We start from the raw sequence: 26,775 nt of genomic DNA on the forward strand, positions 1-26,775 counted from the left end.
CAGGAGACTGTAGTGCACATCCACTCGTGCTATTGCCCAGCACACTGCTTTCTTCTTTCTCGCTGACTGAGATATTCTGGAAGTGTGTTTTTTGGATGCCGAGGCTTGTGCATCATTCCTCCAATGTAGCTGGTTGAAGTTTTGAGTTGTGTTTTGGAATGTATCTTGGTCTGCGTTACATCCTTACGCAGTGGGGGATGCAGTAGTTCACAAGTTCAATGCTGCAGTTGGCGGCTGGTAGCAGTCGACTGCTACCCGCCTACAGGAGACTGTAGTGCACATCCACTCGTGCTATTGCCCAGCACACTGCTTTCTTCTTTCTCGCTGCCTGAGATATTCTGGAAGTGTGTTTTTTGGATGCCGAGGCTTGTGCATCATTCCTCCAATGTAGCTGGTTGAAGTTTTGAGTTGTGTGTTGGAATATATCTTGGTCTGCGTTACATCATTACGCAGTGGGGGATGCAGTAGTTCACAAGTTCAATGCTGCAGTTGGCGGCGGGTAGCAGTCAAATGGGTTTCTGATTATACCAGCAAGTTTCCTTATTGGGGGTTTTCTTTCTCATTCAATTCTACATATATTTTGTTGTTCAGTTTTAGGAGATGATTGTCTAGCGTTTCCTTACCCAGGTCACGATGAAGATCGGCTGTCCTTGCTCCAGGGTGGAGCACCCGTTGGAATTTATAGTGACTTGTTTTGGACTCTTCGGAGAATGCTGCAGTGTCGCTCTTTGCAGCCACTCCAGACTGGAGAGGCATAGGTCAAGGTAGGCCTGATTATGGCTTTGATTACTTTTATCTTGCTCTTGCATTGGCATGGATCTACTCCTCAAGAGTGGGTGCAGTGCCACTAGTTTGCCAATAGCTTTTTGCTGGATTGTTTTGGTATGGCATTTCCAGTTTAGTTTTGCGTCCACTGTTTTTGCGTCCATACTCTTTATGAGCTGCTTCTTCCCAAGTGATTTGCTCTCCATTAAGATAGATTGCTGGGTGGTCTTTCACCTTTTTCCTGGTAAATAGAGTTGCTGTAGTTTTACTTCAGTTGAGAGCCATCTGCCAGTCTAGATTCCAGTCAGGGGACCAGCTTGTCAGGGGATGCCTGCAATTTTGTGCAACTTCCTTTTCGCTGAAAGACTATGAAATCACTGCTACATCGTCTGAATAAAGAGCACATTTTGGGATATAATTATTTTTTCTCCCAATTTTGGCTGTTTAATTGACACACTAACAAGAGACTTTTCTATACCTAGACAACGAAACAAGTTCAGATATTACCAGTAGCTATTTCTATAGCAGAAGATAGAGGTTTTAGTGTTTATAACTGTATGCATTGATTTTTTTTAATCAACCTACACTAACAAAACACATTAATTCAGTGTCATTAAAATGAACATAATAAAATATCCACGCACCCCCCACCCCCAATCCATTTTAATATGCTCTCCAGTTCCATACATTATCGGTCCAGCAAGACAGATACTATACACTTGGCCAGCAGAAAATGAACATATGTTCCCCACACATCCAGGGGACGGGTATGTATTTGTATGGTGTGGATATAGGCCCCTTCAAAGTACTGACCATAAGCAATGTCCTCCAACCAGTGAGATTTCCCTGGTGCCGGCTTCTTCCACCATGCCTTGGCTGTTCTCTGTCGAGCTAGTGTCAATAATAGGCCAGCTAGTCACCTGACCAGTTTAGATAATCCCATGATCAGACCAGGAGACACCGATCAGGGTATCCATTACCACTTGCTCCCTGACTATAGAAGACATTGTCTCGAACACATTCCCCCCAGAATTGTGTGATGGGGCACCTCCATGAAAGATGTACAAAATCTGCATCAGTAGCTTTACAGCGTAAGCATTCCCCAGTCACTACCGGATAATATTCATGCAATTTTGATTGTGTATAAAAGGTCCGGTGTAGGTTACTGAAGTTAATTTGTTTTTACCTAGCGTTAAGTGAAACACTGCGAGTTTTGGCCCCAATGTATGTCCACGCCTCATCCTCTATTTCCAATTCTAGCGCCCTCTTCCACCTCTGTTTCAATTTGCCCCCCCCCCTTGTGGTAGTGCACGTCATCTTCTTATAGATCTGGGACACCAATCTTCCCTTGCTGTGTGCTTCTATAATTTCATGTATTCAATTCTAATGTATTTTTATAAAGCGCCAACTGCAGGCCTCAGAGTGCTTGATAGACAGTACGAACAAAGAACCAATAATGCAGAATACCAGAGGGCAACAGTCCGGTCATGAGCAGAGAAGGGGTCAATGTGGCAAGAGCCTACAAACCGTGTATTAATGGAAAGGTGGGTGGCTCCTGTGGAAATGCAGGGGAAAAGCTGTAAAATCATTCCTAATTCAAAAGTACATGAAACTATCTAGGAAGCTTGCCCCCTCCCCATTGTCCCTTTTAAGTCATATAAAGGGAAGTATGAGAACATGGGCGAATATATACAACTTTCCAACGTGGACAAAAAGACAAGCTGCAAAAGTCACTATAAAAAGCACACTGCAACAAAGCAAGCAGCCCCATTTTAGTAAAGCCATCCTGTGTAGGCCGAACTAAGGTTAAGGTATAACCCATACACCTAATAGGTGGACAAAACTGGGTAGCCAGATTTAGCATCATTTAGCTTTAGGTAGGAAATAAGAGTTTATAATGATGATTAAATGATCACCATTGTTTTATATTAGCTAAACACAATAAATTAGGGCCAATATGTAATTAGGCTACCCTGAAGCATGAAAAAATCCCTAACACCCCACATTAGGGAACAATAGCCAGACCCTTGCTGAAAGGCACACATATTCCGCAACACTCGCACAGCCAAGGGCTGAATGCCGCACAGCGATTGGACAAAGCAGGGGTGGCAAATGCTTTCCCAGGGATTAATCTGCAGGTGTGAAGTCATAAAATAGTAACAGAAAGATACCAGACTCCGGAGTTTAAGGACCAGACACTGTACATTGATTAGTCAAAACACATCGGCTCTGCCAATTTCCCATGGCTATGTTTAAGATACTTATAACAATGTATGTCCCTAGGCAGAACGACCAAACGTAAGTTAATGAAAGTCACACGTTGGCAGGAGTTGAGCAGCAAGACATAAAGACGCTTGAGTGTAGAAATAGACTAATCATATCACAACACTGCCCCCTAAAGGGTAGAATTGCATTTTCAGAGCTCTCCATATTAAAGAAACAGTTATGCAAAACACTGTTATCCACAATGTAGCCTTAATTAGGAATTAGTGAACAATACAGAAGTGTGCACATAACTCACAACGCATGAATGCAACAGTGATAGGGACAACTCATGAAACCACACCTTGCACGAGCACCATTGCCCATACAATAGAATTAAGGTGGAACCAATGATCAGAACAATATCCCACCTAATTCACACTGTATGAATGAAATAGTAAATAAAGACAATTTTATGACCACGTACACTACACAAACACATCCACATTTGCGTCATTATGAAAGAACGAAGTTCGCAAGCAGCTAAGCCCCCAGCGCATAAGGTCAGAGGCAAGACAGATGAAATCATGAGAAACAGGAAGGGAATGCAAGTATTCTTTGCAACAATAGAGTTGCAAAATGGACTGATGGTAAGCAGTCAGTAATGATGGGAACAGTACAATGATGCGGACCGCTGAGGTAAATAGGAAGAGTTTTTAAATGTTATATTTTATGTGTCCCACTGTCACATTTCACATAATGATTGGTCGAGATTTCTGTAATTACTCCACATCTACTCCTCCTGGATTAGCCAATTGTAAACTAATTCTGACTGATACATCTTTTAGTAATCTCTGTCTAATGGAAATGTGTGATAATGGAAATGATTTCATTACACATGAGCTAACTAGCAAGCATGTCACCTTTATCACGTGGTTAGAATAGGCCAATCAAGTTGTAAAATGTATGGAAGCGCCTATATTGTACATCACACCAGCCAATGAACTATGAAGAAGTGTGAAACATTTGTTGTAATTTACTTTCATGGTAGATTGGGATTTAGTGATAAATACCAGTATGGAATACAAGGCATTGCGTGAATTCCTCAAGAAAAAGACCAACTACTGGGATTAGCTAAACAACTATCAATGTTTATCTACATTAAAAAAACGATGCATATGTTAACATTATGCACCGATTCTTGCAAACCCAGAAATATCTACTAAAGTATCCTTTGTCGCCGGTGCGTGATTTAGTAATCCGTATCCGCGTGAATCAGGTACCAAGGCTGGCAATAATTTGCCCACAATTGAATATCCATGTTTCGCAAAGATATTGTCAGCTGTGTAAAATTCTCCTAATCCTAGAAACAGTCAAGCATCTATTCAATGCATATTCAGTGCTGGATACCCTATATGTGATTGTTCTGGGTTCGTATGTGTATAACTATGACAATATCAAATCTAGCAAATTTTGGTGTTATTGCTTAAACACAGATGCTCAATGTATCCATTTAGCACTTTATCGGCTGTGGTGTCATATTGTACCTAGCCTTGATGTGGTTAATGACCTTGAACTAAGGAAGCTTGTCCTAGATTAGTGAGTATGGCTGCTTTTTATCTGGTTTACTGTTTTATCTTGTTTTATATATGTATCTTTTGCTATACATGATTAGGTCTTAAATGAATTTGAAGCTTTGTAAACGTTTGTAAAAGTCTGTATGAAATAAATACAAATACAGTGATGATGAAAACGTATGGAAGCGCCTATATTGTAGATCACACCAGCCAATGACCTATGAAGAAGTTTGTAACATTTGTCTTTTCCTTTTGTAATGGCTATATAACCATGCATTTTCTCTACTTGAATTTGAATGTCTTTTAGATGTTTCCCTGCCCTGGCAGTACGATAAATGCTTTTGTTTCTCTTGTGCACCCCATTTTTAGGCTTGTTTGATTACTTTTATTGATACAAAAGGGACTTGCTGGGGTGTGGGGGGAAGATAAATGGATCAGTGCAATAGAGGAGCATACCGCACGGGCTACCCCAGCAATTTTACATGAAAAGCTTATTAGTGAGCATAATTGGAAATCCGACAAACACAATATGGGAGCGAGCAGGGTACCCAGGGGTCCGACTAGAGAGCGACGCACATGACGGTGCTCCATTTAATAACTGCTGTGCCTGTCTATGGGATGCATTGAGAGGGGCGGACCCTGATAGACCTGAAGTAGGTGCTATAATGGCAGGCACCATTTAGCATGATGAAGACCCTGCATTGTATATTCAGTCTATTCAAGAAGAGAGGAGAAACGTGGGAACATAACATACCATTTTTTCACCACATGTTAAGAAAGGGTGTACCCACTGAAGCGCAAGTAGAACTGGACAGGATTGTAGTTATGGAAGCGAAGTGATGGTGAGAAATACAGGCGCATATAGTGCATTTTTGCAAGCGTAAGGACGAAAGAGCAGCCAAAGAGAAAGCACAGCGAACAGAAGAAACTAGTGCAGAAGAAGCTAGCAAGTCAGTATGGAGGGAGCAGTAGTAACAAACCCCACAGACATGCAACAGCAGTCAGGACCATCACAAGACTGGGGAAATTAAAATGTCGACAACAACAGGTAAGATAGGGGAGCAGTCCTAGGGGTAATGGGCAACTCAAAGAGGGGACAAGGGGGCAGATTTGGAGGATTAAAGCCACGATTTGGGGGAACGTGTTGGACATGCCGAAAGATGGGACACATGTCTAAGAATTGTCGCAACCGACCATCCCCATGTAATATCACCCAGGAGCACCCCTGACCCCTGTGACACTGCAGGGATTTTATGCCTCACAGCAGGCTGCAGCTCCCATGCCAATGCATGGCCTGGGTCTGCACAACCCCAGAATGTAGGACAAATCCAAATGATAGCCCCCCCACACAGGGACAACCCATACAGTATCCCACACCAAATACAATTCAGAATGTCGCACAGCAGGTCTTGCCGGTACCATACACAGGCAATCACACTACCACAGAAAATCCTACACACACTACACTGGAGCAACAATACTTTCCCTCTTACAGGATCCAACACCTATACACAATAGGATAGCCCACAGCAAGCCTTGACGTGCCCAGTTTTCTCGATCACTCCCAATGCAGATAAGGAGCCCAAAGTAGGGGTGAAGATAGAGAACATAATGTTTACTTCCATGGTAGGCACAGGAGCCACCCGATCTTGTATAAGGGAAGGACGGTTCCCATTAACAGACAACAGCATGGCTACTCAAGGTTTTTCTGGGGCAATTGTAAGGGTTCCTTTCACAGAAGATTTACCCCTCACTATAGGGACTCAAGTGATAGATGCACCATTACTGTACAGTTACAGTACAGATACACCATCAAATTTATTAGGGAGGGATCTCCCGAAGAACCTTAACATGACCATTTCATTCACTGACAAGGTAATCGTGTGTTCAACACCAGGCATGCATTATAACAAAATAGCACAGGCACTTGGCAGCACCAACACAGTTCGAGCATTACCACTACATGAGGCACTATTTGCATATGTGGTCACCATTCTGATTGGTTGGTTACCAGGAATGCAGAGCGTGATATTTCGCTTGCCAGCAGAATTCTTATTTAGACCAGCTATGCCACATGAGGAAGCCCCAGGACCAATTTTTACCTTACACATTGAGGCAGAAATCATGAGTAAAGACACAATCATTGTAACAGGCACACATGAGAAAGGGATGGAGTGGAGAAGTGTGCCATGCACAGACCCCTGTAAGGAAGGCATGCTATCAGGAATAGGCAGACACAAGTGTTCACAATTCAAGGGTGTTTATTAAACTGTACATGCGGGTTGGAAAAACGCCTAATGTAAACCTAAATCTAAGATGGGAGCAAGCTATGACCATCAAATAAAAATAAGGCAGTCCTAGTGGCGTCTTGCCAAAATAAAAAGGGCCTATACTCAGAAAAACCTATTGCCAATCCTTACGCTAAATACAAAAAGAGTGTGGGTTAAGGTTCACAAGAAAGAAAGAAGTGATCACAAATGATAAGTCAGGATGTGTTAGCCGGGGGTCTCCCATCCCCACGTTTTGATTATTGGACAGACAAACAGCTATTCGCAAATTTGAACACAGATGGGCAAGTAGTCTTCAAAATCAGTATACCCTGTCATCTGGTAATACAACATAGGGAAGTCCCACAGACAATAATGGCAGCCACAAAACCACCTAAACAGTTACACAAGGTCGACTGTGGACGAGCAACCCACATGACATAGGGCGATTAACCAGTATAGGAGCAGTTAAAATCAAACTCAAACCCGGTGCCAATATCCCTACAGTAAAGCAATACCCACTGTCCAAAAAAGCAGATGAAGGAATTTATGACACAATCAAAGCATTGCTTGACCAAAGCATCATAGTGCCATCAGACTTGCCTTGCAACAAATCTATATACCCATTGAAGAAAGCAAAGGGGGCATCATGGAGATTCATTTAGAGTCCCCACCCCCTAAACAATATAGTGGAAGCAGAATACCCGCTAGGGCCAAACCCTGCATCAATATTGTGCAACATACCCACCAATGCAGTCTACATTTCTGTAGTAGATCTCAAAAATGCTTTCTTTACCATACCATTATACCCAGACTCACAATACTTGACAGCTTTATCAGATCGCAGAAAGAGATTCCAACAAACTAATTTGCCCCTGGGTTATTGTGAATCCCCAGTGTCTTTAACAGGGTCCTCCAGATGGACATGGGAATATTAATATGGACAGTGCAATTCTACAGTACGTAGATGACTTACTAGTATGCAGCACCACAGAAGAACAGTGTAGAAAAGACACGGTACAGCTCCTCACAACACTAGCAGACAAATAGTACAAGGTGGACAAAGGCACGTTACAATACTGCCAGAAGGAAGTGGTGTACTTGTGACAGATCATATCAGCAACAGCGAAAAAGATAAGTCCAGACAGGAACAGCTGTGAGAACCACTCCACAGGTAGGACCCGAACATTACCTCAATATTTTCCTTGCTTATAAACATTACTAACTCCTTTTAACAACTACTACTACAATTTCCTCTTTTCATTTAATGACCCCTTTCATCTAGTCTGTATTCTAATCGTTGACCCTTCAATCTGTCTCTACAGCCTTTGTATTCATTGTGGCAATACAATGTTTATTTTTTTCATCTGCAATGTGCTTTTGTGTTTCTGCTATATGTGAGATGAGAGCACACCCCACATTTGTCGTTTTGCCCTCTCTTACCGCACCATCGTCACACCCCACTATTCCTTACTCAGCACTGTGCCGACCCTGAATGCCATCTCCCAGCAAAGCACACCTTAAAACCCTCTCTTCTTTTCTCTGTCACAAACTCATTATGAAATGTTATACTGGTAATCTTGCTGGGGATAAACTGTCCCCTTTCTTTTTTAACAAAAGAGAATAACAAAAAACAAAATGACAATATAAAGAAACAAATCTTCTTTTGCACCCCTCCAACCGTCTCTTCGTGGAACTTCCATGGACGACTATGTGCTATTTTCCTGTAAAGACCACATGAGGGCAAAAAGTCATGGTAAAAGAACAATTTGGCCTTTACTCCCCAATTAGAAGGCTTTCCTTTCCTCTTCTGCATGAAAGTTGCTGGCCTTGTTGCAGGGTATTTCTTTCAAGTGACAGGGCTGTTAAGATCTGTACTTGTGTCCATGGCTGGGTAGAACATCAGTCCATTTCCCTACAGTGGTGGCTGTGATGTAACATCCTTGTGAAGCTGAACTGTCCTTTGGATGCAATGGCAGGCCTGCTTTGATATTTTGATGAACGCCTTCTCTGTGTCTTCTTTTTGTAGCCCTTCAGATGACGTTGGATCGCGACCTTTGCTGTTCCCGCTGGGTTTGTCCTGGCAAGATACAACTAACACTTTCTGTTATTTCCCCAACATAACCCTAGTGTGTCAAATGTGAGACAGACACAAAGGTAAAGTTTTCTATTTATTCAAAGTGAAAAGGGGTTCTGATAAACTCCCAACACCTAACAGAGAGGTCCCTAACTAACAAGCTAAAACTAAAGAAAAATGACGTAGTGTCCAAAATACCGCCAGCCCTCACATTAATGCATACAATCGAATTATACAAGAATATATGGCTGACTTTTTGTTCAACTAAACAGTTTAGTAATACAAACTCAAATGTTCTTGAAAGCACTCCTTGCAACCAGGGTTGTATTCCCTTCCCCTGGATCAATTCAGGAATACTAGGATACAGTTCTGTTTCAACAAAGTTCTGTTCAAAGAAAATAGAAAAGTCTTTTCCAACCACAGTGTCCTTCTTGGAGAAACAACAAATGTCCTTTTCCCCACACTTGGTTGATAGTTAAAAACAAATCAATGTCTTCCACAATATCCCTCTTGCAAGGATGATTGATTTTTTCCCCAAGACACAAATTCCATAAACCAAATGCAGTTGTTCTGTTATGTAATACTTTCTTCAAAAGAAACTACTTTTTGTCAAGATAGCATATCACTCTTTCTCAATACTTCTTCTTGAAATAGAACAGGATAGCAAAAAGCAACTTGTCTCAGTGATGCTACCGCTTGTCAACAAATAATAAACTACATGAATTCTCTTCATTCAACAAAAGTTATTTTCACATATCTCTCTTCTTTCCTGGCCCACTCGCCTGCCAGTACTAACCACTATAAGCCATTTCCTGGTATACTCCCCTGCCAGGAAGAAAACTCCTACCACTATTTTCAAACTTGATTGCAATATTGATTCCAAGACTCTCCACACCAATCTCTCTTGGGAGGAGGGTTACCCAACAACTGCCTCTTCTTACAGTCTCTGGACTCTTCACATCTTGTGTTCCTGTTTTCCTTAAACTGACACTAAATGTACAACAATTATTCTCAAAAGGTATTTTGATGACCTCAACAGCCTTCTAACTGATAGTTTGGGTTACAAGATTCCTCCAATTGAAATCCCCAAAAGAAAGAGTTGAGCCCTTATCGCTCTAATCTCGTTTCACAATCACTGTTGGCAAGGTGAGACATACGCATTCCAAAAACTATATCTCTGAAAGGGGGATTTATGCTTCAGTTTCTTACTTAAGCTTTTCCCACAACTTCTCGGCTGATGGTAATGCTGGTTGTGAGCTTTTCTCAGTGGTTGCCTTAATATCGACGTTTCGTAACCTCTTGGCTGTGGGTAGTATTGGTTAGAGGCTTTCACCACTGGTATTTTGCTTCAAGTCTCTTTACAGCCTCTTGGCTGTGGATAGTGTTGTTTATAAACTTTCCTCTCTTGGAGTCTCTTATGAGGGAACTTTCCTCTTTGCCACTTAGCTTAGTTTTCTTTAACTATTTTGTACTCAGTAAATATGTTCTTCTTTGATTTATCAATAGTTCAGTATTCAAAATCATCGTTTGTTACAGCGGTCATGCACGAAGCACCCCGGGGTCATCATTCACTCTCTGCCAACTCATTGTTTCTCGGCGGCAGCTCCTGCTAGTTGTCAGGCTTTGCGGCGGTGCTTCTGTGTTCAGTCGGCCTTCTTTCCCGCCTCTGTGAGCCGCGGGTAAATTGCGCAGCAATCTCCGGGTGCGACGCCAGCTCTGTTAATCTTCCGCGGCTGTACCAGTCTGCCACATGCTGCTCTGAAAGCCTGTGTCCTTCTCAGCTGGCCTTCTTCATCATACGCTGCCTTCTGCTTCACGTACTCTGCAGTTCATCTTGTTTTCACCCCTCTGGGTGACTCCTGCAAGTGGGATTCTCTCCCTGGCTGCCTCGGCACCTCGTATAATGGTAGCTTCCTCAGCTACACCTCCCGCACGGCCATTAACTGCTCCTCTGCCTTCTTCCTCTGCTTCACCTTCATCTTCATAACACAGCTGGGTCTCATCTTAGGTTTTAACTATCCCACTCGGGTGATTCAATTGGCAACGACTAGACCGCACCTTTTGAATATACACCATTCTCAGTCCTCATTGCCTCTAAGCTGCTCTTCTTCGTCCCAATACATTTAGCATTATGGAAAATCAAGTCCAAAGAAGAATTTGTAACATTAAGTTGTTACATGTTATTTTCAATTAAGTCAGATTGTTCTAAAAACAGAGTTATTATAGTAAGGGGAGCTTGGGGAAAGAGTCTGCAACTTCACATTAGAGGGAGGACTTCCTGTTAAGACAGAATTATGACAATTTAATGTTTTCATTTTTAATTCCTGAGTCTCTGGGGCACCAACTCTGTTCTGTTTAACTGACTTTTTATAACCGGTTCTTTGCATATTGATATTAGAGGGATTTGCACATTGATAGTATGGCATTAAATATCTGGGAATTATTTCATCTTCATCCTCAGAAGAAGTAAATACTGTGTCCCTCCTAGTGGAATCACCACTTCCCCTTGATAGCTGTCTCCTCCCATGTGATCCTTCCCCCTGATATCACCCACAGGGTTAGGATCAGGTAGTGGCTCTGTTCCCCTGGCCACATGGGAGGAGACTTTAGGCTTGGGTTTGGTGATTACTCTGCAGGAATCATCACACTGCTCTGATACACCTACAACTGAAGCTGAAGCAAGCACATATGTGTGCATGCATGCAAGTGTGCAGTGTGTGTGTATATATAGGTTTACCCATGGCTTATCTCTATAATACAACCATTTTCTGTCCTTTTGCTAACACACAACCACACAATACGTTTTTCATTGATTAAGCATATATTCATTTTTAATACTCAACACAAACATAATCCTAGATAAGGTTATCATGCCTTTCCTGTTCAGGGGTCTCCTTTATTTTCTTTATATAATCACAAGCATTCCTCTACAATGTCATATGGCCAAGCTTATATATATGTAACATACTCTACCTGTATCTGCTACATCATGCTAAAAATACTATTCATTTAAAACCACTATGCCCCTCACTACCTTATACTTGTACTCACCTGTGACTTCTTTCCTTCAACAAAGATCAATAGAAGAACGTGCACACTCCCTTGATGTCCATGGATACCTACCTTTTATCTCTTGTCACCGCCCCTTCATCTCTACAAGTACTTAACTTTTCTTGTGATGTTCCTTCCAACTACATTAATAAGCTATGCACTGATAAGGCCATATAAAAATTCCTTTTACATTCAAAACAACAATCCTTAACACAAATCAATATTTCTATTTATGTATTTCTTTTATTACTTACACTCATATGTCGCTCCTTGTGCTGGCAGATAAGCTCTCATCCAATATACTGTGCCTTCTCTTACAGCTCCTCCTTTCTGTCTCTGGCAATTGCACGTTATATTGTATGGCATTTTATTTATTGTAGCCCCTCCTCTATAATTTTGAAATACTTCAAGTGCACTATATATATGTGACATGTGCTCACTCTACGTGTGCCGTTATGTTGTTCCTGTATGTTGTGCCTGAAAGGCATTAGGTTACTGTTGCTTAATTTATTGATATGCTTGTATTGTAGGAATATTGTCTGATATTGTGGGGGGATGCATATGTACAGTGTGTGCTGGCCCCCCTCTGTGGCCATAAGGTGAAACCATACAGTGGTACCCCTCTACTTCTGCATATTTGTGCATGATGCCCTCTCTTTTCAACATTATCTCCACCTAATCTTTGTCTCCTTCCGTCAACACCTTCTCCACATATATATGCGCCCAAATCCATTTCCCCAACCTCTTTGATAGCTCCCCCTCCATTTGGGATAATACCTGTACTCGGCTCCCTGTATCATAGCCCATTGGTCCAATCTGTTGGTATCCTTGCTCATACTGTTCCTAACTGCCCCTTTCACTGCAATGTTTTCTTTTTACAATTCTATAAAAAATGAACTATATACATCTGTATTCCGGTTCATACCTCTATGTAGTCAGCAAGGCCCTTGCTTACTATTATAATAATGTGCTGGCACATCCAAGAGCTCCTGCAGTCATTACTGTGTCCTTGTGTGTTGAAAAACATTTGGCAAGGCACCTCCCCATTGTCCAGCAATGTGCCTAAACTCCAAAAATGGTTTCCCTTCCTTGATCAGGCACCTCTCCCTCTATTGGTGTGAATATTATATGCACACTGTAATATGCCTTTCTGATAAATGTACCTGATCTGCTTTGGTGATCAGTTCTTCAATGTGTCCTGCTTTCTCTACTAGTCCTGTCAATTTAAAAACACTCTGCTCAAATAGAAGTTTTGCCTAAAACTTCTATATATTTTTTTTTAATTATTTAACCTATTAATTCCAAAAACCTATACTAGCCAAATATATTTATTTTAAATTATTATAAAGCACTACACACCAATGGTCCTAAGAACACACAAATAAAAGACAGACGTTCAGCAAAGATCCAGCAGTTCATGGGGGAAAGCAGAAGGGTCAAGTAAGGAGGAAGAAGACAATCTGCTGAATTGAAGGAGGGTTTTAATGGTCTTCTTGAAAACTGCCATGGAAGAGGGGGCTCTCAGGCCCGATGGGAGGGCATTCCATTCTTTAGGTGCATGAATTTCGAAGCTTGTTCTGCCAAACGTTTTCAGACGAAAACGAGTTTGATGCAATGTATGGATGTCATTGGGGCACAATAGTGGATGTTTGGCAGAAAGCCTTTTTGTCAAGCACTGTGGGGCCACAGAGTTCTGACATTTGTAAGTAAGGGATAGAATTGTATGCCTGATTTTATGTTTGATTGGAAGCCAGTGTAGACCTTTTCTAAAATCCAAAACATGGTTGTGCATGGACAATCCGTAAATTGCTCTGACGGCACCATTCTGCGTAGTCTGCAGAGGAATTGCCATGGGCTGGTGAACAAGCTGGTAGAATAGCCCAACCTGGAGTTGACTAATGTGTTGGTCAGAAGGGATCTGTTTTTTATGGTGAGATAGGGCCTAATCTGATGGAGTAGTTTTATTACATAACCGCAGGAGGAGCAAATTCTTGAGACATGCTGTTTCATCGACAACTCAGAGTTCAAGATGACGCCTAAGGTTTTCATGGATTAACTGACAGAGATCTGATTGCCCATGACCGAGAAGGGGGAGTACATAGAATCAATTTTATTTAAACAAGGAGCAGATGCAATAATGAGAAGCTCTATCTTCTTATTGTTTAATGCAAGCGAGTTGCAGGCCATCCAGGTTTGAATTTCAGTGTAGACATTATTCCCAATCTTAACACCAGTAGAGTAAGTGCCAATCAGCTCTAATAGGACCTGGGTGTCATATACATAATTAGCATATTAGACTCCCATTCCATCGAGAAGATAGAGTAGTGTTCTCATGAAAATTTTAAATAGGGTAGGAGATAACGCACGTGGAGGAGAACAGCCACTCCTGATGTTATTGGGCCCAGAAAATATGAAATCCAAAGAGCTGCTTTCTCTGAGCAATTTAAATGTTTCTCAGCCTTTCCTGTACCAATTTGTGATTGATAAGATTAGACGCTGCAGAGAGGTCCACCAGCATTAATAATGCTGGGTGGCATTTTTCTACAATGCCTGAGATGTTTGATTTAAGGTCTAGAAGTGCTGCCTCATTCCTGTGCCGTGCTCTGAATCCAGATTCAAGGGTGTCCAAGATTATATTGTCCTCTACAAATCTTTCTAGTTGCAAATATGCTGCTCTGTCAATGATTTTTAAGAGATATGGCACATTAGTTATTGGCCGGTAATCTTTAGTTACGGCTGGGTCTAGTGTGTTCTTCTTTAAAAGAGGAGTTAACCCAGACATCCTTCATTGAGGCTTGTGCCATACTGTCCCTGAAGGACAAGCTGATCCGCCCAGTAATGCATGAGGACACTGTAAGGAACTCATGATGGCAACAGTAAAGACGGACGCAAGTGATCACAGTTCAAGGGTGTTTAGTAAACTGTATATGCGGGTTGGAAAAACATCTAACCTAAATTTAAGATGGGAGCAAGCTATGACCCTCAAATAATAATAGGCAGTCCTAGTGGTGTCTTGAGAAGTAAAAAGGCCTATACTAAGAAAAACCTATTGCCAATACTTTCACTAAATACAGACAAAGATCCCTAGTCATTTCAACGGAAAAAAAGCATCGAAATGCCACACCATCGAAAAAAAAGCATTTTTACCAAAGCATCGACAGGCTATCTTTTACATGCAAAAGTGCATTTCCATTGAAACCAGTCCATCGAAAATATAAATGGACTGGTTTCAATGGAAATGCACTTTTACATGTAAAAGACAGCATTTCAATGCATTTTTTTGTAACTTTAAAACGTTACATGGAGCTGACCAGTGCATATATTTCGGCACTGGCCAACTCCTTGTAACATTTTTATGTTTTTTTGTATTTTGAGGGGGTTCACCCCCTAGTCTCCCCAAGCCCCACACTCCCCCTAACTCCAATCTAACCCTTAATCTAACCCTAGCCCTAACCCTAATCTAACCCTTAATCTAACCCGAGCCCCAACCGTAACCCTAATTGAACCCTTAATTCAACCCTAGCCCCAACCCTAATCTAACCCTTAATCTAACCCTAGCCCTAACCCTAATCTAACCCCTAACCCCAGTTTCGAATATACCATTGAATTATAGTCGATGGAAATGCTTTTCGATGCTTATAATTCGATGGTATAGCATTCGATGGAATGGTTGTCAATGGATTGACTAGATACCCAAACAAAGAGTGTGGGATAGGGTTCACAGGAAAGAAAGAAGTGTTCATAAATAATGAGTCAGGATGCAGTAGTCAGGGTCTAACTTCCACATGTTTTGAGCACAGGACTAGGCGGGACTCCGGAGCACAGCACATGCTCAAGCTTTCCCACCATGAGACTGCAGTTCTGCTCTCAGGTATTTGGACCATCGGTGGTTAAGTCTCTTTTCTACAAAAAGTCTCTTGTCTGTGAGGATCTGATGTATTCCAAAATAATAATAGTTCCTTTCTGCTTGCACGTTGGGTGATGCCTTTTCACCCCTGGATCCCCCTCTTCCAGGCTCAGATCTACACAAAGTTCTCAATGATAACGCGACCTTCGGTGGTTGGTTCTTTTACTTCTGATGATCTGATAGATTCAAAATAAAAGTTCCTTTTGGATTTGCACTTGAGGTGATGATTCTTCACCCCTGGGCCCCCCTCTTCTGGGCTCCACCCTTCTCGAATATCAGCTTCTCTCCCATCTGGCTCACTCTACCTTGTATTCAAAGATGTGTTCTTGCTTGCATTCACGTGTTGTATGGGTGATGGCTTCTCACCCCTGGCTCCCCCTCTTCAGGGCTCAGAGCCTTTCTTAAATATCTGCTTCCCTCCACCTGGTTCACTACGGCTTTTCTCAAATCAACTTCTCTTGTTACATTTAGGATTCTTAATGTCTTATTAAGATTTGTGAAGCATGGTTTAAAATGACATTGGCCTCATTACAAGTGCGGCGGTAAGGGGTTAACAGTGCTGGTAAAGGTGCCGGCGACATTATCCCCTTACCACCGCATTACAACGTCCTTTAGCGGGTCCTGTTAAGGGCGCCTGGCTTTACCAGGCGCCCTTAGCGGGACCCGCTAAAGGACCAGCATGCTAACAACAGGCCCGTTGATAACATTTTTAGCATGGTCCTCATTCCCATTGAGCCCTATGGAGGCGTGAATGGGAATGGGGATGGGTTCCTTGAATGAGGAAATACCAGATCCTCCAAGGTTGGAATGGCCCGGTATTTCCCCATTCAGGGAATCCGGACCCGGTATGCGTTATAGGGGTAGTCATGGCGCTAAAAGCGCCATGGCTACCTCCAACCTCTTAATGACCCCATTGTTTTTTTAAACAGTTCACTTTTGACCTCCCTCTGTCAGGTTCACTCTTGCCAGCACACTGTTCCTGCTGGACTTTAGGTTTCGTCCCTCCTTATCGTCATCCCTCTGTCGGGTTCACTCTTGCAACCTTTATCAATTACTCAATTTGCTCTACTTTCTCGCGAGTCACGAGTTGGGATACACTTCCGTTAGCTTTTAGACTTCTGACGGTCAAAGATTTTTGACAGTACAGAGGATTTTGCCAGACCCCTGTATGACCACTTTCTCACCCTGTTCCCAAGGCCTTCTGGTAACGGTAGTTTCAACACTACGGTATTTGTCCAGAGTTTCTCTAGTGAGCATCCACGTGGATCCGGACTCCTCTGCAGCTGGTTTTCCCCTTTCGTACTAACAGTTCTTTGTACTTTTCTTCAATTAGCCGTTTGCTACTTTTGTTCAAACACAGTTAGGTTTCTTATCAGCTCTCCCTTCGACTCACCGGCTTTGATGAACCGATTGACTTTTCTTGTCTCTGGGGTCAAGGCCGGTACCATGGTGGCAAGCGCCTCCCCTCAACTTGGTTATCGGCAGAGGAAGGCTCCGTGTACCGTTTACATCTGCTGCAACACATGCTGGCTATTGTTCATGGTCTTACGATTCCTTCTGTGGAGGTTTCACGGGCCTGGCTCGAATGGACAAGGTCGCTTCTCTCCTTGTCACCCTCTCGGTTTGCACAGTCTTTCTCCTCCTCTTGAACTGCTATGCTGACTTAGTGCTCTCATTGTGCGGTCTATCTTGCTCGTCCTGTGCTCTCATGCCCCACCCTTTATCCCTGTGGGGAAGGGAAAGGGCTGTCGGGTGTGTGTGATTCTGGTCAATTGCCTGACTTTGCCTGATCCATGTGTTGGGTCATTAAGGTAAACGGCTCTAGTTTTAGTCCGTTGTCTTTTGTGATTTGCGAAATGTTTGGAAAAAGGGGGAGCAGTGTTTCTGAATGTCCTACGTGGTAGGATGGGGAATGGGTGTTGGAAGAAGGGGGATACCGCGTCTCACCCATCGGTGTCCCACTTCCTGAGGATCCCCCACCCAGGTGATCCTCCCTCACTTGTCCACCCCCAGGAACTGGATCCAATAGCGATGGCCGTGGCTGGGCCACTTGAATTACAGATCCCTGGGGACTAGTTAGGGAGACACCTTCAGGTTTCTCAAAATCCAGCAAGTCTTTTTAAGATGTTAGTTGGGCATTGGTCCCCTGCGCATGTAGTGGACCTAAGGTTCATGATAATGTTATGAACTTCTGATTCAGTGCAGTATTGAAAGTCAAATTTAGGAAGCAATGGAGTAGGGTTCCCTTTAGTAGTGGTGTTAGAGCTGGTTTTGAGTTTTGTTAAGAGCCAGGCGAGTCAGTTGGTTTGCAATATTCAGTTGGTGACCAGTGGTTGTTTTTTTCAAAAATTAATTTTGAATTGTCAGGCATCAAATATATATAACAAACCTAAACTAAATCATTTCATTATTCACTACTCCAATATCCCATGTTTCCCCAATCAATTTTTCACCTGCGCACTTTTTGTGCCCAAGATCACACCACTGAAAAGTGATCTATCCCTTTGAATTAACCTTTTCCATAGTCCTCTTCTCTTCTGCATCCACAACATACACCTTATAAACAAATACAGCTATGCCAGCTTCTCTCTATCTTGTTAAAAAATCCACTATAAAATGCAATCCTTTCCAACGCCCCACCTTTGCGTCACTGTCCCTTCCACACTACTCCTCTAAACCTGCCATCTTACTTTCACAACCTACAGCCACTCCCTTATATACTTTTAACTATTCAGTGTGTGCTTCCCAAATCAATCTCTTCCATAGGCACTACTTGCGCCTAAGATCACACCAAATAACAAAAAGAACAAGGGATCATCATCCCTTAATCCAATGTCAATCCTTCTCATGTCTCTACATCTGAGTTAACATCCAATATTTGCTACCCAAAACAAAATGCATCTCCTTCACATTACATTTCACCATGCCTCAATATATATAATTTGATATTTATCTAGTGCTTTAATAAAAAGTGCTTTACATATCACATATTTGCATACATTATTATTGTTATTACCCTATCAAAATTGCCACTCCCATAGAAAAACCTCTCCCTATGTGTCACTGTGTGTCCATGTGTGTGGCTTCTCAAAGACCCCTGCTCCTTGTTAGAACACTGACTGGGTTTGTAAGCATACTTGCTTTCTCTCGTGTGATATTTCAAAATATTTAAAAACAAACCAAAATTAAACAAACATCACAGTTCTATAAGTTACTACCACTCCTAACAGTGTTTCCATCATTTTTTTCCAAAGCCGTCTACAAATATTCAACTGAAATCACCCCAACCATACTAGTCTTTCTAAGGAAATCTGTCCAACCAAGGCTCTTCTGCCCTCCAAATTCCCTAACTAAAACCTTTCCAGAACTTGTCAAAGCCCTTCTCTTTAATTAAACCTCCCTCCTACTTCTTGAAAGCACTCTAACAAGGTGAGCTTTACACATCAAATACACACAGGCACATATAAAAAATACCTCACTTACTCCCTACTTGGAAAGGTAAAAACCATCCAAACATAAATGTGCAACTATACAAAACAAGTCACTTGTCCAGCCTGATTAAAATATGTATTCCTTGCCCCCACCCCCAGTAAATTGGAAAAACTCAGGGCTAATTTTAAGAGCTTCATTTTGGATAACTGTGTTATTGAGATCCTGCATAAGGTTAAGACTCTAGGCGTGTACCTGGATAAACACATGAATATGAAGGTCCTGGTGAATAATCTCGTCTCTTCATCCTCATACTTTATTAAACTCTTCCGCCACCTTCGTCCGCTGATCTCTGAGAAAAATGCAGAAACACTGGCAAGGGCCATTATTGGTTCTAAATTGGATTATGGTTGTACCCTATTGGTGGACATCCCACAGGCACAGATTCAACGCCTCCAAGTGATCTAGAATGGGGCCGTGAGAGTGGTGAAGGGCCTAGGAAAAAGGGATCACGTCTCTGAAGCTAGAAGGAGCCTCCACTGGCTACCTATTGGGGCAAGAGTTTTGTTTAGGCTTCTTCTTATTACTCACAAATGCATCATGGGTCAAATGCCTTTGTATTTGAATGAAGCCATCGTCTTGAAAGACAATGCTAGGACAGTAAGATCTGATAACACCAATATTCTTAAAGTCCCTCATAGCAATTCCAACAGGGCAAGACAGGGCTCATTTGAAGTAGCAGCTCCTACCGCTTGGAACGCTTTATTACCCACCCTTAGAACAATAGCCTCAACAGAACTGTTTAAGAAGTAGCTCAAGACCTTGCTCTTTACATAGATAGCTGTTGTAGCCTCATTTGCTCATGCCCTTCTTTAGTCTGAGTTTGTTATATTCTCTGTTTAATTTTTTGTTTGCTGTATGTTAGTCTGCACCCATCAGCCTACGGGTACCATGTGCGCGTTATAAATGTTTTAACATAACAAGCATTACCCTACTTATTCATTTGCTAATACAACCAAACTAAACATACTCTAATTATTTCACACTTGTTTTAAAATGGCCAGAAAATGCTATGTTATTCTACCTCAAAATACATATTGCTCCACCAATGTGGCGAACTCGGCTACTGATGTCTTTACCCACAAAACTACCGGAGCACTGCACATTCCTCCGACCACCCTTCCTCCTCCTCTGTCCACCCAAGAATGGGTCTCTGTGAGCTACCAGAGACAGCCAGCCCAAACCCTCCCTTTCAGACACGAACAAAGCTGCAGATTTTACAATGAGGCTTTTTTAACGTGCAACAAGACACTATATCTTTCCACACAAAACCTTCTCATTGTAGCTTATGCAACACACGGCTGCCTTGTCACGTGTGATTGCCACTTTCACCTCTAATTTCCAGTGTTATGCGGATGACACACAACTATCTTTCAGGCTACCCTCAGCCGCCTCCTACTCCTCGCTCATATCGGACTGTCCGCTATTCAGCCTTGGTGTGCTGCAAACAACCTCTGCCTCAACGCCAGTAAGACTGAGATCGTTTGCATTGGGACCCTTGTTCCCGCTTTCCCACTTTCGCAATGGCCGGCCTCCCTTGGCCCTGCGTCCAAACCCACTTGCGAGGCAAAAAACCACAGGGTCATCTTCGGCTCTAGTCTCTCCCTCTCCTCTCACATTTGTGACATCTCTAAAAAGTCAGCTACACCTCCTCAGAGGTACTCTTCCTTTTCTCACTTTCCCCCAGTGGCTCACTGTCTCCAGAGCCTTGGTTCTCTCTAGGCTGCACTATTGCAACAGCCTCTTCCTCAAACTCCCTTTTTCTGCCCTGCGCCCTCTGCAACTCATCTAGAACAGAACCGCAAGACTTATCCTTGGCCTTAAGCCTAGGGACTGCATCTCTGCCGCACTGAAATCTCTTCACTGGCTCCCCTGGCTGCAAGTATCAAGTTCAAGTACCTCTGCATTGTCATCAAGGCTTTCTGGGGCCTGGGACCTACCTACCTGCAATGCTGCCTACCTACATACTGTCCCTCACGAGCCCTCCGCTCATCTACCTTCAACCTTCTGCGAGTTAGCCGGATCTCCAAGCAGAGATTTGGAGGGAGATCCTTATCCTCAGCAGGTGCCCACCTCTGGAGTAGCCTCCCTGCCACCCTCGCCTTGAGCCTGACCTTCTTAAGTTCCGGAAACTCCTCAAGACCTTCCTCTTCTCCTCTTCCTACGCCCTTCTACCCAGCTAACCTCCCATCTCCACTCTCCATCTCTCCCCCTCCTCCTTACAGCTTGCTGACGGGCCGCCTGGTGTACCTCAGAGACTCACCGGTCCCGGGACCCACACCAGTCCACTCTCTCACTTGTTTTCGGGCCCTATCCCCTCCCTCCTTCACTGCACTTAGAATAACCCAAGAGAGTGGCACTCTCTGCACTTACCCAAACTCCACTGATGGATGCACTTGGACCTCCCCCTCTCTGTGACCTTCTATGCACTTGCGCAACCCAAATGCAACTTGCCTGAGGATTGTCTGTCTGTTCTCCCTCGTCTTCTCCCCTTAATTGCACTGGTAAAAACTGCTGAATTGAGGTCAGGCCTATTTGCTGTATCTCAACTGTTCAATGTATTTTACGCACTTACTTTGCCTGCGCAGACTGTTATCATCTCAGAATTTCAAGGGCTCTCTCACTTGTTTCCGGGCCCTATCCCCTCCCTCCTTCACTGCACTTAGAATAACCCAAGAGAGTGGCACTCTCTGCACTTACCCAAACTCCACTGATGGATGCACTTGGACCTCCCCCTCTCTGTGACCTTCTATGCACTTGCGCAACCCAAATGCAACTTGCCTGAGGATTGTCTGTCTGTTCTCCCTCGTCTTCTCCCCTTAATTGCACTGGTAAAAACTGCTGAATTGATGTCAGGCCTATTTGCTGTATCTCAACTGTTCAATGTATTTTACGCACTTACTTTGCCTGCGCAGACTGTTATCATCTCAGAATTTCAAGGGCTCTGAGCGACCGTTTTATCCCTTGTTCCCGTCCTCCTAGAGCAGTTTGAAACACTTTCATGTGTATAGGTGCTATATAAATAAACAATACAATACATGTTAAACGTTAACATAACCGTGAATATTAGCCATGCATCACATTAAATAGATTTGTGAAATTTAGCCATGTGTCACATTTAAATACAATTATAAGAACTATAAAACTTTAAAAATACATACCCAATATGCTAAACATCCCACTCCTGCTTCCCTCTATCTAACACACCTCCCAAATACTATACACATGCTCTATGGGCTAGCTAAACTACACCCAACCACACATAAGAACTTCACATACAACAACCAAAACATTGGGCCTTACTCATATGAATACAACATGCCAATACACACAACCAACTCACCTACAAACCAATACACACAAACACCAGTTCGTCCTAGTTCTAAACCTATCCTATCATTCTATCCTCACTAACCCACACCACACACAAAATCCTTTATTTCCAAACTAAAACTGTAAATAATAAAAACACCTCGAATGTCCTATTTTATAGAACAACAAAAATGGCAATACAAACTTCCCATATATATTTGCTGAATAATCATTTTAACAACACAAATCTGGCCCAGCAATTAATACACAAATAAATGCAATCGTCTTCCCATTATCTTAATGAGGTACCCTTATCTTTTCATCATACCCCAAAAGGGGGTTTAAAATGTACTCTTCCATAACCTTGTTCCGGGCAATCTCACCATTATTAATCTTTCATCACAAGTTTTAGTGCATTTCTTTCTATAACACTTGTCATAGGTATTCCATCATAAATCAATTCTTTATCATCTCACAATTCCCCAATATACAAAAAATCCCCTCCTTTTTTGCCAGGCCAATGCTAGATTTCCATTTATAAATGAACCAACTCCATCTCCCTGCACAATGCACACGCATAATTTATGAAGCTGTCTGCCTCCCCATTAAAAGCCTGCATTCCACTTCAGGGCACGGAGTGGCTGTACCGCCTCAGGCAGCGATTGATAAATAGGTCCAGACTGCAAGCCTTTTCCTTTGCGCCTTATCGAATTCCGTAGCGCCCTCCGCGCCCCCCGTGCTACGCATCCGAAGAGTTTGGTGATTCTGTCACTGCACTCTGCAAAGGACTGAGTCTCCTGCCGCTGGCTCGCCACATGTAAAGACTGTCACATATTCAGCCATGCTCCAAACATAGATACATTGTGCAGGAGTTATGGATCCTCACTTACACCTGGTCGAAGCAATTTGGAAGCCATCCTGCTCTGGGCTGACTAAAAAGGTTCTCAGCTCCGCCTTCACAGAGCCATTTTGGCAATAATGAACCACAGAATTATAATAAACGCATTACTTACAACCCCTTTCTGACATGATACCTTGAAATCTCCCTCCCCATATTACATCAGCATGTTCTTGATCGGCAGATTAGCTGCAAAATACAGGTTAGACTGGATCCTATGTTGCTTAAAGATCGAGCAAGGCAGTGCAGCTCTTCAAGGCCGACTGAAATAGGTAATTTCCCTGCACGCTGATTGGCTTTTCTATCTCTCCATATCTCTTCCTTTGCTTTGTGCCAAATTTAGTTATAAAAAAACTTCTATGAGGCACTGCTGAAATCTGTATTTTCTACAATTTAATTCCATTATACACTATATTTTACTGCCAAAGTCTGCACCTGGTGTTGTGGGCAATGCCCCCCACCCCCACCCACTCTCCCATGGGAGCATTCTTCCCTTGTTTTTCAACCTTGGCTTTGAGCTTCGAGTTTACATCTGGACTCTGCATGGATCTGTTATGTCTGTGGAGTAAGCATTCTGTGCCTGTCTTTGAGTCTTGAGGCTTTTGCTTATTAAAAGGATTACTGCAACTTCCATTTTAGAAAAGATGGCTGCCTTTTACTGTTACATCTCTGTTAGTGAGCTGTACTTGCATGCAGTTAGTGTTGCATTCAGCGTATACATTGCTTACGTTATGTTCTTCATGTATGAATGTATCTTTGATGTAGTTCCTGTGTTTCTTCATGGTGAGTGCATATGTATGTTTCTATCATATGTCTGGTCCTTCTCGCCATCTTTAGCTCACGTTATATTTATCATTTGCTGCACCTGCTTAAAATATGGGTGATCTGGCTGCCTCAGGGAGTAATGTTTCTCACCTTTACAATATTAGACATGGGAAGGGGCAAGAACGGTAGGTGACATGGTCATCTGTCTATCAATAGAGGTTGGGGCAATAACTACTAAAGGGTAGTTAAAAAAAGATTTGCGGGGGGCGTGGCTAGGTAACACGCCATGCGGACGTGTTTCCCTTGAGCTCCACTCCGTAACGCGCATGTCATGCAATTTCCCCCCTTTAAGTAAGGAATTTTCGCCCAATTTTGCCTCTGAGTAATAGAAGAAATGAAGCCGCTGATTTTGATGGGCTGGATGGCTTACAGCCCCTTATATGAGCACTTTTTTGGCCGTGGAGCTGCCGGTGACAACCACAAAATGGCAGTGTGCGTCTTTTGGAGCCACCGCTGAGAAGAGGACCGATGACTGAGCCGCGCTGGTGCTGCAACCCGTCGGATGTTTTCAGCGGCGGAAAGACGGGAGAGCAGAGGCTCGGACTGCGTGCACGGATCCTTGAGAGAGGGTTCGGACCGGCCCGAAGGGGCAGGAATCTGTAACGCAGTGATGGGAAGGTGACCAGCCGGGTGGTCGGAGCGGCGGTCGGTGGACCCACGGTCTCTTCGGCAGATCCCCAGAGACGGAACGGTTCGTTCCCACCGCTGGTCCCTGCTATGCCATCCAGGCATGATGCGGCGCTGGCCCCTGGGAGCTTTGCTCGGGGTGGCGTGAGCGGCGGCGGGCAGAGCAAGGTGGGGGCGGCAAGCTGAGCGGAGGAAGCCACCAGGAGCATTGAAGAGTGGGATCCCTACGTGCGACTTGGAAGGAGTGCTGCTGCCCGCCGGGTGGGAGGAGCGGTGGCCCTTGCTGCTCCGTCGGACCTGAGATCGGCCGGGTGGCCCGCCTGGACCGCCTGAGGCCGAGGGCAGCGAAGGGCAAGCTGAGCGGAGGAACCCACCAGGAGCATCGAAGAGTGGGCTCCCTACGGGCGGCTTGGAAGGAGCGCTGGTGCCCGCCAGGTGGGAGGAGCGGTGGCCCTTGCTGCTCCGTCGGCCGTAGGCAAAGGGCAGCAACGGGCTGAGCCAGCGATCTTCCGAAGGAGCTGGTCCTTGGGAGGAGCAGGCACCCTGAAAGCAGGTACTGAAGGAGGCGTGGAGGACCCGGAGGACACATACGCAGAGCCCCGGTGAGTGCCTGACCCCGGGAACGTGAAACAGGGGTGGTGCAGTTCACAGAGGAGCCAGGTGAATTGTAGAAGAACTTTAGAGCGGGGAATGGGCCCATAATAATAACCGCACGAAACTACAGAGGCTTCCCATACCCCACAGCGCCTGCACACAACGAGCCCCTGCATGCCTCACCCATTGGGCGCTCCCGGAACCCTGCAAAATCAAGTGGGCGACATTTGCAATTTCAACAGGGGATGCCCAAAACAGTGGCAAAAAAGAAAACTCACGGCATTCAGGCCTACTAAACACCGCAGTCTGGGGACCCACCCTTCACTTACACTACCACGGCTGAAATCCACCCGGCCCCTGCCCGAAGCCGGCCTCAGATATGGCAATATCCAGGGAAGACTTGGAAGGAATGCTGAAGGCCTTTAAACAAGACATCACCCAAGAAATTAAAAAAGAAATGAAGACTTTCAAGGGCTCCTTGGCGCAGTCACTTGCAGACCTTACGTCCCAGCTTGGGGGTCTAGAGTCTAGAGTTAATGATCTTGAGAATGTAACCTCTGTTCAATAACATGACAACGAAGCCCTGGCAGGGAGGGTAAAGGCCATCGAAGAGCACATTGAGGACCTTTGGGCAAAACAGGCCGACCTGGAAAACAGGTCGAGACGAAACAACGTGCGCTTTTGTGGGATTCCTTGGCAGATAGCCGACCGGGACTTGGCAGAATATGTGGAGACACTGTTTAGGGCTCTCCTGGACCTTCCACCGAGTGAAGAGTTAAAATTAGACAGAACTCATCGGGTGTACTCTTCAGCTCAATCTACTCCCAGACGTGCTCACCCGGGTCCATTTTTATCATCAGAAAGAAGACATCATGGCCGCAGCCAGGGATACAGACCCCATAACATCCCAAGGTGCAAAGGTCCAACTATTCCAAGACCTGGCCCCCTACACACTGGCATGCAGAAGGCGTCTACACAAAGTAACGTCCTGGTTGAGGGCCCGAAAGATCCGCTAACGCTGGGGATTCCCCTGCAAGCTGATTTTCGAGATCCACAATCAACAATATGTAATTTCCTCAGAGGAGGAAGCGAAAGGCTTGATGGCTGAATCACCCGAGGAGAGGGATCTCAATCCTCAATCTCAAGAGACGAATGGTTCTATTGTGTGCCTTCCGTCGAGAACT

Source organism: Ambystoma mexicanum, chromosome 6q (genome assembly GCF_040938575.1).
Source record: "Ambystoma mexicanum isolate Mex_15411 chromosome 6q, UKY_AmexF1_1, whole genome shotgun sequence".
NCBI classification, from domain to species: Eukaryota; Metazoa; Chordata; class Amphibia; order Caudata; family Ambystomatidae; genus Ambystoma; species Ambystoma mexicanum.